General features: G+C 39.8%; 1 protein-coding gene across 21 annotated transcripts in view; it reads right to left on the minus strand.

The window, feature by feature from the left end:
- GPHN (gephyrin) overlaps positions 1-13,143 on the minus strand; it is a 234,508-nt gene that overhangs the window by 136,466 nt on the left and 84,899 nt on the right. The gene's annotated exons all lie outside the window — the stretch shown is intronic.

Raw genomic sequence — 13,143 nt, forward strand, 5'->3', positions numbered from 1 at the left:
CTCCCCCACTCTTCTTTTGTTCACATGCATCAAAAGCAAAATTTTCAATATACCAATTAAAAACCAGATCTCAATGCACAAATCCTTCCATCTGTAAAATCCAATATCTAGGGCAATATTTTCAGGTAGTTCTAAAAGCTAACTAATGATGGTACAAGCTCAAGAGAAGGATGTTCTGCAACTGGGGTACTGCCACTGAGATGGTCCTTTCAGGGTCCTGGTATCCTGGTCCTAATGCTGGTATAATTAAAAGGACCTCCCCAGTAGATCTAAGCTCATGGGCAGGACAGTCACACCTTCAGACAGCTTGGTGATATAACTTGTAGGGTATTAAATGTTGGAGTCAGCCCTGTAAATTTGGCTCAGTAGCAAGCAGGCAGCCAGTGCAGACCTTTAAGGACTGGTGCAACATGGTATTGCACAGTCAATTGCTGGCGGTATCAGAAGCCATTGAAAAAATGTGAGGAATTAGTTGTGTTGCCCCCTTCCTGACACAAGTTATGAATCAGAGCAACCAAAGTCATGTTGGTGCCTAAAATGGTCTAGATAAAATCTTTCCCCATTCTCTCAAGTACCTTGTCTGAAAATGGGTATTAGTGACCAGGTGATACTTGTTATGCACGTCTGGGTTCAGAGAGGGCTTACTGAGGAGGAGTCTAATGGTTTAAAGCTATAATACTCTCCCTGGAATTGTCCCCAGAAGATATTGTCCATCTGCACAATACAGCCCCCTGCCCCTAGGTTATTGTTATGTGCTTCCACCATTTTTTAATAAAAAATATAAGATCAGGAAGGTTTTGATGACTGTTGAAAGACTAATAATCCTGTCATGGTCTTGCAGGATTTACCATTGGACACTGAAACAACGAAGGGAACTTCGCCCCATAACACTCAAATGGCAAGGGGCAGGAATAAGATGCTATTGGGTGTTTCCTTTTAGTTTAGTAGTCACCAAAGGAAACACATCACTCTCAGCCACCAGCCTCAAAGAAACCGCAGAACTATTAACAACTCTAGAACAGGAATGTCCACCTGAGGTTATTGATTTTTTGGAGAGCAAGATAGTGAGCCCTTTGGAGAAGATGATCCAGCTCAGGAGCCCATGCGAGAGCTAAGGAAAGCCATCAACAATCAAAAAGAAGAACGGGACAAGGAACAAGCAGCACTGCACATATTTCAGAAAGTTTACTATATTCTCAAATGCCCAGAAAATGAACAGGAACTAAGGCAGAACTAATACAAGGCTAGAATTCTGTTTCAAAGAGAAAAGGACTCCTTTTCTACAGAAGCAAAAGCAATTGGACTGGACGATATGAAAATACCTTGGATTTTGGGCATGAGGTTTAAAATAAAATGTCTACTTTAATGTACCCTATCATTTAAAATAAGCTTGTTTTTTATGCTTATGGTTTACTCTATACCCACAGTGGTACTGGAGTGCCCTCTACTGTTGAAAGAGGACACACACCTTGATGTATGTTTTAAAGGTTTTAGGTTAAAATTAAAAGGTTTTTCCCCCAAAGTTGTGATATAAGTAGATTTATTATAAAAATAACTGAACTGCCTAATAGGAGCAAAAATGTGGAAGGTTTAGACTGGTGAAAGGCACTATTGATTATTTGCTAAAATGAGTACAAGTATTAATGTAGCTACTTTAAAAGTGAAGTAGTTGGGAGATCCAATAAAATGGGCCAGAATGGCAACTTATTTGTTCAAATGGATCCACCTACAGCCATTTTGCAATAAATCCATAAAATAGATGAAAAAATGCAGTGCTTATACAGTCATAGGTCAGCCAAAGGTTCATAGTGAACAGCTCCAATAAATTAATACATTCATGATTTAATTGGAAAATATTTTGAAATTACATCTGCTACAATTAGGATAAATAATACAGATTCACAAAAATGTCCACTCAGATGCAGGACAAAACAACGTTGTCAATTATCACCTTTATTATTTGCTCTAATTATGTTGTTGTTGTTTTTGTTTAGTCTTTTAGTTGTGTCCGACTCTTCGTGACCCCATGGACCAGAGCACACCAGGCACTCCTGTCTTCCACTGCCTCCCGCAGTTTGGTCAAAGCTCTAATTATAGAACCCCTGAAATTATGCCAATTCTGGCAGGAAAGGGTGTAACTATCAATGGAAGGGAATACATTTTGGGACGATATTGTTTCATGTACACCAGGCCCAGTTAATGCTGGAAAGTTATTGAGTATAGACAGCGGTGGAGGAAGCCGCTCGGGTGCCTGGGACGGCGTGCCCAGGCGCGGGGCGAGCCGGCCATAGGGGTGGGGCGCATTGCGGGGTCTCCAGAGTCTGCCTGCCTCCTCCCACTCAGCTGTCCTACAGCTGGGGGGAGGCAGCGGGCTGACCGTTTGGGGCAGCATGGAGCCTGCACGCGCCCAAGCCACAGCGTCTCTCCCAGGAGAGACGAGTGGCTAGGGTGCACTGCAGGCCCTGCGGTGAGTGCTGCCCGGCATTTTGTCACCCCCCTCAGTGGTGACACCCGGGGCAAACCACACCCACCGCACCCCCCTTCCTCCACCCCTGAGTATAGAACTGGATACCTTTTTTAATGTCTCTGGACTCAAGGTAATTTTTCAAAAATTGGCAGTAATGTTCTTTCAAACTCCCCGGCAACTTGAAGAAACCTTCTCCAAAATATTACAAATCCCAATAGCTAGAAAAAGCTTCAGATACTTAGGTTACCCATTCAGGTTACCCATAATTGAAACAAATTATAGCAAAGTATGGAAAACAATAAATATGGATATACAATGTTGGAGTAACATGAAATTTTCTATTATGCATCAACTGGCTGCAACTAAAAACGATGCTTGTTCCAAAATTACTCTTTTTATTTTAAACATTACTAGTTTGGATCCCACCAGCCCACATGTCCAAATGGCAAAAAGTAAAACATATTCCTATTTCAATCAGGCAGACCATGCATTTAAAATACCTTTGCTGTACCCTCAACCAACTGTTGGAGGATGAGGACTCCTAAATCTAAACAGCTATTACCACCCATGTCAACTTAGCAACATGACAGACCTAATGTCTGGCAATAAGGGAACTCAATGGAGCACATTAGAGAACACTGGCTTAGTTATCCATTCACACTTACAACTTTCAAAAGTTGGACAAAATGGGCAAAGGTTTTGATTCCAGGCCTCTCACCCATTATTCCATTACTGTTCTACACAGTTTTTTAAAACCCCCCCCCCCCAAAAAAAAAACACCCACACCAAAGAGCCTATAACAGAGATTTGTGGAATGAAAATCAATTATTTGAAAGATTTTTACATAGATGGAACCGCTTACCATTAATGTTGCGGTGTTTCCCAGCACATACACCAGGTGAAGGCAGGGTACAGAAGGTGAACATAACCCACCACACCAGCCCAGCCCAGCCCTTGCTGCCGATGCAGCCAGGCATGGCTCTTGGTGGGTGAGTCTCCCTGATGCTGGACAGTCGGCCATTCAGCGAGGGGGCTGGGGCGTGACAGTGAGGTCAGGCCAGGCTCTGGGGCCCACAGACCCCCAGCAGCAGGCAGGGTGGGATGAGGATGTCCGTGTGGGAGTGCCTGGCTCATACTCTCTAAAAATCATGTGCCCAGGGCTACAGCCCCCCTGGGCCCCCCATGCTAGGCCCCTGCATTAATGAGATGCAAATTCATTTGGGAAATGTTCAGATATCATGGCTATTAGGCTACCAGTTAAGGTCCTTTTAAACAAATTGTCAGGTTAAAAATGAAGCCATAAGACAATCAACAAAATATGAAAAAAATAATAGTGGAAGAAGGGCTAATGTCTTATTTGTATAAATCTATTATAGACGTTCAATTTTGCTTGCAGCAAAATTTGCGGCAAAATTTGAGAAGGTGGTGGGAACTAAATTGGAATTTAGAAATTGTAAAAGAGGCATGGAAAACACTGTGGACAAAAGTGTCGTACAAATCCCTATTGGCAACCACCTGAGAAAGAGTTTTTAAAATTGTGTATTGGCTGGTTTTAAAGACCTAGGTGCCTAGTTTATATAAAACCAAACAGTTCTCCGCTGTGTTAGGGAGTATGTCCCACTATAGGGACATATTAATGCATGTGGTGGGAGTATCCAAAAATTGAAAAGATTTGGAAAAATATATTTACAGCAATAATTTTGATAACAAGGCAGACAGTCCCCATGACCCCAGGACTCTCTTTACTTAACATGTATAGTCATGATGTGTTGTAAATTAAAAACAAAGAGCTCATAACACATATATTAACCACTACAAAAACAACTATTGCTAGAACATAGAAATCATTGCAATTATTAACTGTGGACCAATGAAATAATGCAATTTGGCAAACAGCATTACTGGAAAAACTGACATAAAAAAATAAAAGTAGTGAGAGGCCAAAAGAAACACGACAATTTTTACATAGTCTGGTGTGACTTTATTGATTACACAAATAATGAGGCATATGGTAGAACAGTACCCATAGCTTACAGCACAGTCTGGTGTGCATGAAGTACATATTTTATTTTATTTTCCCTTCCTCCTCCCTTCCCCTTCTTATAAATTCTTATAAATTCTAACTGTTATTGATACAAAATACCTTTTTACTTATGGTCACCAATCTAAGCAATACACATTACTATACATCATTTCACATATGTAATAATTTTGGTATATACACTTTGACCCAACTTTGTCAATATATTCAGAAATGTTGATCTGAGTGTTTTTTAAATTGTAGTTTTATTTTTTAATTTGAATGTTATGTAATTGCTGCATGTCATATGCTCTAATGGAAACAAAGATATATAGTGGTACCTCGGGTTAAGTACTTAATTCGTTCCGGAGGTCCGTTCTTAACCTGAAACTGTTCTTAACCTGAAGCACCACTTTAGCTAATGGGGCCTCCCACTGCCACCGCGCCGCCGGAGCACAATTTTTGTTCTCATCCTGAAGGAAAGTTCTTAACCCGAGGTACTATTTCTGGGTTAGCGGAGTCTGTAACCTGAAGCGTATGTAACCTGAAGCGTATGTAACCCGAGGTACCACTGTATCTCAATGCAACCACGTTAAACAGTTCAAGGGTAAAGGAGACAACGGCATGTTTGAATGATGTGGGGAAGGAACCACAGGAAAGAGAGGATGATTGTATGGCATAGAGGAGAAATAATGTTGGGGTAGTACCAGTCAGAAGATGGGAAGTAATGGGACTGGAGAGGCACAAAGAGAGGTGAGATGAGGACAACAGGGTAGTTGACTCATCAAGTGAAACAGAGAATAAAAAGGAAACAGTTAATAAAGGTGTATGGGGGACCACTGAAGATTCCCAATAAATGCACAGTCAGTAGCAAGGGCTTATTAAACATACTTTTTAGCATACATGTGTATTGCATATGCTAAAAAAATTAGAGTCATGTTATATTTTAATGGATAAATGCCTTCTGTTGTAAGCACACATAGCGGTGAATTCCTGATACAGGTTACTCTGCATGGAGACTTAGCCATAACAGCAATACTCTCATGATGCGCTTGTTTCAAAAGATGATTGTGAGTGTGCTGCTGTAATAATGTGATGTAAATTCAAAGAAAAGTCAGAATATTTTTCCAAAATAAAATATTGGCATAAGATTTATAATGGTGTGTACCTTCTACAGTTTTGTGCTCATTGAAGAGTCTCCTCAATGAGCGACTTATCAGCTTGGGGAAAATGTAAAAATGACTTAGGGGACCAGGACAAGTCTTGCAATAAAGACAAGCCATTTTTCTTACGGTTGGAAAACTGCTCAGCAAAATAATTTCTAGTTTCTCCCCAATCAAATTTCAGTGGAAGTAAAAGAGATTTTTAGCAGATTACCACAGACTAATAATAATGTTTCCTGACTCACTCTACTTTCTTTGGCAAAACTTAATCCCTTTACTATTTACAAATCATATTATTACATAACACAGCAAGTGCATATCAAGGAAAATGGTACTGTACTGCTGCCTGCTATACATAATGAAATCTATTTCCACTACAAACAGACCTCCATAAGAATCATTATAAATTGTTCCCAATGATATTAGCAATCAAATAAATACCTCAGCAATGTAGCCCAGAGGAAAGAGAACACCTAATGCACTTTATATGTACCCAACAAACTGTCTCTCTTTTTTCTGCAAGATAAAGAAATATATTCCAAAACTTGTGGTGCTCATTACAGTGGGAACTTGGAAATAAATAAAAATAATAAATAGTATGCAATATTCAAAGTATTTAACATTTATTGTCTTGTAATAATCACTTCAGGGCTATATTGGTTTGCATGTTGCTTTTGTACATGAACATTCCCCCCAATTTGATCAGAATGGCATTTAAAGCTGTGCATTGGGGCTGAGCAACAATACAGTGATTTGCCTATAGTCACCCAGAAAACATAATGCCAGGACCCAAAATTTTACACTCAAACCTACTGTTGATAGCTCAGTGGTTTTGAAGCTATGTTCCAAGGAACAATGGGATTCTCCAGAAGCTTATGAGTTTCCTCAATGAAGTAGCTAATGGCAGAAAGTATCTCTAGAAAGTAGCTTGTTCATGTCTACCAATTTGTGCATGCAGTTCATGCAGAATAACAGTGAGCCCCAACAGGCCTGGGCAAAGGCCAGGTGAACTGAGTGTGCACCCTAAAACGTTTTTCAGAATTCTCTACAAGATACAACAGTTCTTTAGTATATGTGCTTGAGTTCCTTGAAAGACAAGTTAACATGGAATATTCCCTAAAGCTAGAAAGTTAGAAAACCATTCCTCTAGCCATGGACCATATTAGTTCTTCACAGCCATATCAGATAGTATTGTACATTTCTACTGTTTCAATCAAATTCTAAGACCTGACAAGGGAATAGGGTAAATCCAATTACCACTTTCCTTCAGTAACTGATAGGAAATGGACTTATACAAATTACAAAAGAAAATGGAAGAGCAAGGTAGAATAGAGTGGAGAGTGAGTAAAACAATAGCTTTAAACCAGGAAAATATTGAAACAGATTTTGTTTTTTAAATACCTGTACCCTTATTTTCTGTCTTGGCAATGAGACACCTACTAGGCAGCTATACTTTCCACTACAAAAAATACAGTAATATAGCTGAACAATAATGGTTAACAGCGTAAAGGACAAGCATGTCTTCAGGTCTGCTAAAGTCTTGTCTATGGCTGGATACATGTGAATTCCATGAAGCAGAATTTAGATTAGGGATGTGAGCTGACATGGGAAAGCATGTAGAAATAGGAGTTTTTAGCATCTGACAAAATGTGTATGCAAACTTCAATCAGCAGCATGTTACACAAGGCAGGTCTAACTTTTTAAAAGTATTTATAATAACCCACACAATATTGGAGGGTATGCTATAGGAGCCATCATAGTCTCTAATACTGAGTATCCTCCAAACAATACAACTAAATGCCAAAAAAGGGCTGCAACTCAGTGGAAGGGCACACACTTTGCATGCAAAACATCCCAGGTTCAAAACTGTTTCAGATGGACTAATGCTCTGAATCTGTAAGACAGCTATGTTTATATGATGACATGAGCACATTTTTGTGATAGACCCCGAGTTATTTATATATTGACCTTTTTTTGGATCAAATAATTACTATTGCAATATCATTTTACACATTTTGAAGATTAAGATTTATTGCTTATTTGGGGGAGGGACCTCTATTAATGAGCTTTTGGGAACTGTTCCTGTTTCATACGTCATTTTATTTTCGGTAGTCCACATAGACTAGATATGAATTTGTATATTTTTTTTTTGTTTCTTTGAATTTGTGTTTATATTTTTGCATTTAATAGGGAGTTCCTAAATGATAAACAATTAGGGTGGTATGGTAACCATTTATTTAATTTATATGCCACCCTAAAGTCACAGAAATCTTTGGAGAGATCTATTGGATTAAGGACTTAAATTACTATTGTGTCTGTCTTTTACACGTCTATGCAGATACCAGGTTGTCTATGTAATTCATTCAACAGAATGATCATCCGCTTTTGTTTTGGTTCATGTTTACAATAATTTAATCACAATAATAATTTATTTTTAATACCCCGCCCATCTGACTGGGTTACCCCAGCCACTATGGGCGGCTTCCAAGGGAAATATAGGAAACAACAACATCAACATCAAACATTAAAGCTTCCCAAAACAGAGCTGCCTTCAGATTTCTCCAAAAAATTATAAAATGGTTTAACTCTTTCGACATCTGCCGGGAGGGCATTCCATGCTTTTTACAAGCGTGATAATAAAAGTTAATTTTAAACAGGGGGATTTGACCTATGGTGGTTTTGCATCAGGTAGAGGCTATAATTTCAGGAGCCGACCCTTCACAAATCCCCCTTATGAGGGGTCTGCAAGTCGCTTGGAAGTAAATGGGTGGGAAACAGACTGTCAATTTCAGGGATGGATTGAAAACTGCAACTGCAGGATAATGGGAATGGGTTATAGGATAGACAAGATGCACACTTTCATGAATCATTCTTCCCTTTAACATTACTCAGTATTTGAACTTGATTGTTCATTGTGTCAGCAGTTGGGCTATCAGCAACAACCACCTATTTCCAGCCCACTTTATACCAAAAAAGGTGGAAGTTTCAATTTAAATAAAAACTTGCAGCCTGTTTTGTACCTAGATCTGTAAGTTCCTCATTTTCAGCATGCTGCAATTGTGACAAGATGCAATTAACCCTAGCTGGCTCAGTACAGTGGTACCTTGGTTTATGAACTTAATCCATTCCGGAGGTCTGTTCTGAAACCAAAGCTTTCTTAAACCAAGGCATGCTTTCCCATAGCAGCGGGGGACTCAATTTACAAATGGAACACACTCAACAGGAAGCGAAACATGTTCTGCTTCCAAGGCAAAGTTCACAAACAAAACACCTACTTCCGGGTTTGCAGTGTTCTTAAGCCAAGTTGTTCATAAACTAAACGGTTCTTAAACCAAGGTACCACTGTACAATGAACGCTCAGATTGCGAACATGATTTGTGCAGGAAGCACATCTGCAACCCGCAGCACCACATCTGCGCACGCGCGGGTCGCAATTCAACGCTTCTGCGCATGCGCCGAAACTTGGAAGTAACCCGTTCCAGTACTTCCGGGTTCAATGCAGTGCGCAACCCGAAATCGTGCAACCCGAAGTGTCTGTAACCCAAGGTATGACTGTATACACTAAATTCATTTTCTCTTTCACCTTTCCTACTTCCTAGATAACTTGTTACTCTCTGCATGTAAATACAGTATTGCACTTCTCATCCTACACATATGAACTACAATACATAACTTTGATAACCTTTTATCTTTCCAGTGCTCTGCTTAAAAAAAAACCATTCATCTCTCCCTGTACTCTGTAAAGTGCAAGGGAAATTGATGGTGTTATCAATAAGGAATATCAATACAGCATGTCAAACACTGCCACCTTTCCAGGTAGACTGGGAGCCTGCTTGCAAGTAGCAGATTGGATAGATTTTAACCAATAGGTTCCTCTTCTTTTCCTTATTCTGCTTCATCTACTGCTTTCATCTCTTGGTTTTTATTCTTAATAAAACTTCATATAATTCGGCTCTTGGTGTCTGAGGTATGTTTATGCCAAACTCTTGGATTCTGGGAATCTCCTATGTGCCTACCCACCTACTACATAGGTGAAAAGGGGGAATTTCATAGGTCAAAGAGCAATCTGTGCAGAACACTTAGGTGGGGTAGGCAGCTGGATGCTAGTCCTGTGGTTCCTGATAAATCAAGAGGGATTTGGCTGAGAAGGGCAGGCTGTGCTGTTTCAAAGTAATAGCTGTGGCCTCCCAGAATTCACCCCACCTGGGGGTTAATAGGGAGCTAATAGGGGGTGTGGTGGCAGCTTGGGTCACAACTGACCTATCTTCTAAGACAGTTGTGCAAAGGAGTTTATAAAGAAGCTCTATTATCCTCTCCCTTCTGTTAAAGGGTGCATAATGGACGGAGTGGAATTTTGAGAAATTTTATTTCTCCGCAAGTGTTCAACCATCTTCAGTATCAGTTAAGGTCCAGATTCTTTAGCTATGCATTCACATAGCTTCAAGATCAGGTTAAGAAAGAAAAATGGACTTCCAGAAGGTATGGGGGAAAACGTTCAGTCAAAATTGACAAAGCACATGCTATTGCTGCTTCCTCATTTTTGCTTTTTGAGTTTTCCTTCTCTTAATATGCTACTCTTGCCAAGATGAATCAAGAGTGTCGGCCCGCCACTGCCTTTTGTCATAGGATCGCTGTATGTTAAACTTCCAAACAGTGAATATAAGTTGAAAATTTGGCAGAAATTCAGATTGGAGAAGCACAAGGAAAATTAAACAGAAAACATAAGGGGTGGTCAGTGCCAGGGGACTGGCAGGACACTGGCAAGTGTGTACCAGGGAAAGTGGGGCTGGAGTCTGACTCAGGAGAGGAGGGCAGTGATCTGTGACGCCGGGGAAGCTTTAGAGCTGGAGGGTGGAGCACAGGATGGGTCAAAAAAAAGAGGAGGAAGAGGCAGGTCCGGCAAGTGAAGGGCTGGGTGCTTCCTGTCTCCCAGAACCAGAAGTGAATAGAAGAGGGAAGAGCAGAGGAAGCTTCCACGCAGGCGTAGTCTCTGATTGTGTGCATGCAGCCCATCAGGGAAAAGTTCATAAACCGGTGGAGAGGAAGTGGTCCCCTGTTGCTGCAACTGCTCCATAAAGCATAGACCTGGGAATAGCTGTCTAGACTCTAGACTGGTAAACGTGGGTATTCAGAGCCATAGAAATGACTGTTAAGTGTCAGCTTGACAATAAAGAGTTAACTATCTGCCATGTGCATTCCTTTGGCTGGTGAGCATCCTTGACAGCACATTTCAAACTAGCTTGAAACTCTGTTTTACAATCCTGGTTTTGAGGACAAGTGCAAACTAACGTGTGGATGAACTAGCAATCTATAGTTTACCACAATCTAAGAGGCAACAAACAAAGCAGAAAGTAAAGAGAAGAGAGAGAAGAAGGCAGGGTTCATTCTTGAGGCACTAAATCATGGCTGGGCATTATGGGCAAACTGACTTTAAAGTTGAACACAAGCAGGAAAAAAAGGAGATAAATTAAACACAGGCGGAATGCAATAAACACAAAGAAGAAGAGAGCAACAATACAAATGTAAAAGAGCAGACAATGCATACATAATATAGACATATATTCTAAATTCAAAATAAGCAATGAAGAGATGAAACCAAATATGATTCTCTGGTAAAATATCTTCTGAGGAGGAGATATGAGGAGAAAAATTCAGAAGCTCTAAAGGAAGTTCTTTTGTTGTGTGACTTAGTCAGCAGTCAAAAAGAAACTGACAGAGCCCTTGTGCCATGCAGGGGCACAGGATTTCCCTACTCAGGGGTAAGGGCCTCAAGGCTATTCTGAGCACTGGAATTTCAAAAATGGTATCTGTGCAGGTAGAGATCTCATTTACTAACTGCCCAAAGACCAAAAATAAGAACCAAATTAATTCATTGGAGGTTTTTAAGCAGAGGTTGGATGGTCTTATGTCATGTATGATTTGGCTGAAATTCCTGCATTGCAGAGGACTGAACAAGATGACCTCTGGGGTCCCTTCCAACTCTACAATTCTATTAGTCTACATTATTCAGAGTCCTTTTGGCAATTCATTTCATGATTAAATTACAGGCCCACACAGGTTTCAAAATTGCAACCAGCCTGGCATACAACCCAAATAGGTTCTAAAGTATTCAGAATACCATATCTGAGAAAACTGGCTTGTGGCAGCTAACAAAAAGCAATACACTAAAGTCCTGGTTATTTTTAAAAGAAGAGCATTGAATATTGATACACTGAGAAACGAACTATTTTATGTGCTTGTTTAATTTGTGTGGTTCTTCCCACACAAGAGTCTCAAAGTGACTAACAACAGTAATAATTTTAAAAGTACAATAGATAAAAAAGTCAATTCTAAAAACAACACACTCAAAGTTAATCCACAAAATCAATCACAGGACCTTCCCACCCTCTCATTAGTAAATCCCAGAATCAATGCTTTTCTGAACATAATACTTGCAGGGGTTCTTTGTCTTTTCTACATTCTCTCCCTCTCTTGTTTTTAAATTTTAATTCACTGGATTCTGCCAATGCAGCAAATATATTATTGAACACTGATACAAATATATTATGCTGTTAAACTTGACACAAAAATGTTAGCATAATGGAAAAATGAGTGATCTCCAAGCAATGCATCTAGAATGAGAGAAATATAAGATAGATAAATATTTAAAGAGCAGTTGTGTCCTTACAGGTATAATTCCTAAATGACCCAACTTGTTCAGAAGTTAAAATAAATCTTAAGAACAATTTTTCCATCTCTGCAGCACTTACTGCTAGTCATAACTTTTAGTCATACTGAATACATTATTTTTCCTCAACTTTTTGTCTTTGTTTTCCAACCTGCTTTTTTTTTTTTTTTTGTAACAAAGCAAGAATATACAGCTAAATCTAGAAATGACACTCACAAGAAAGGCTGGTAGATCATGGGAACTGTAATTACAAGTAGTTAACCTCTGGTTTAAAAATCTATCAAAATTATATTTCTACAAGTGGGCAAAGCTACAACAAAGCTTTGCCCTGGGCAACAGTGGAAGAGATTTTCTCACTATCCTCCTGGCACAGACAAAAGGCATGGAAATTTCTCTCATTAACAGCCAGTCTTTGCCAGTCTCATGAGGCAGATTGCCAACCCAATCTCTTGCCAGGCTGTCTGAGCCTGGGTGCCAGCAATGTGACACAGATGGCACTCTAAGTGGCATGTATGATGAAACTGACTTTGTTCTTACGCATTGCCTTCCCTCTTGTGTTTGCTCTCAACTGTTAAACTGCAGCTTGTGCTATGGGGGGACAACTCAGCAGACCCACCCCCTCCTTGCCTTCCTGCTCCATCCCCCCTTTTACATGCATGGTTTTCCTTTATCTGTTTTTGATAGGTTAGTCCCTTCTTGGTGGTTGTTTTAATTAAATATTTTATTTTTTCATACCTTCTAGGAAAAAGCAATATATGTCACCCAATGAAGCAGCAACCTCAATTCTGTTTGTGGGTGGCTCCGATTCACCTCAACCTGGTCCACA

This window comes from Podarcis cretensis, assembly GCF_951804945.1.
Source record: "Podarcis cretensis genome assembly, chromosome: 1".
Taxonomy (NCBI): Eukaryota; Metazoa; Chordata; class Lepidosauria; order Squamata; family Lacertidae; genus Podarcis; species Podarcis cretensis.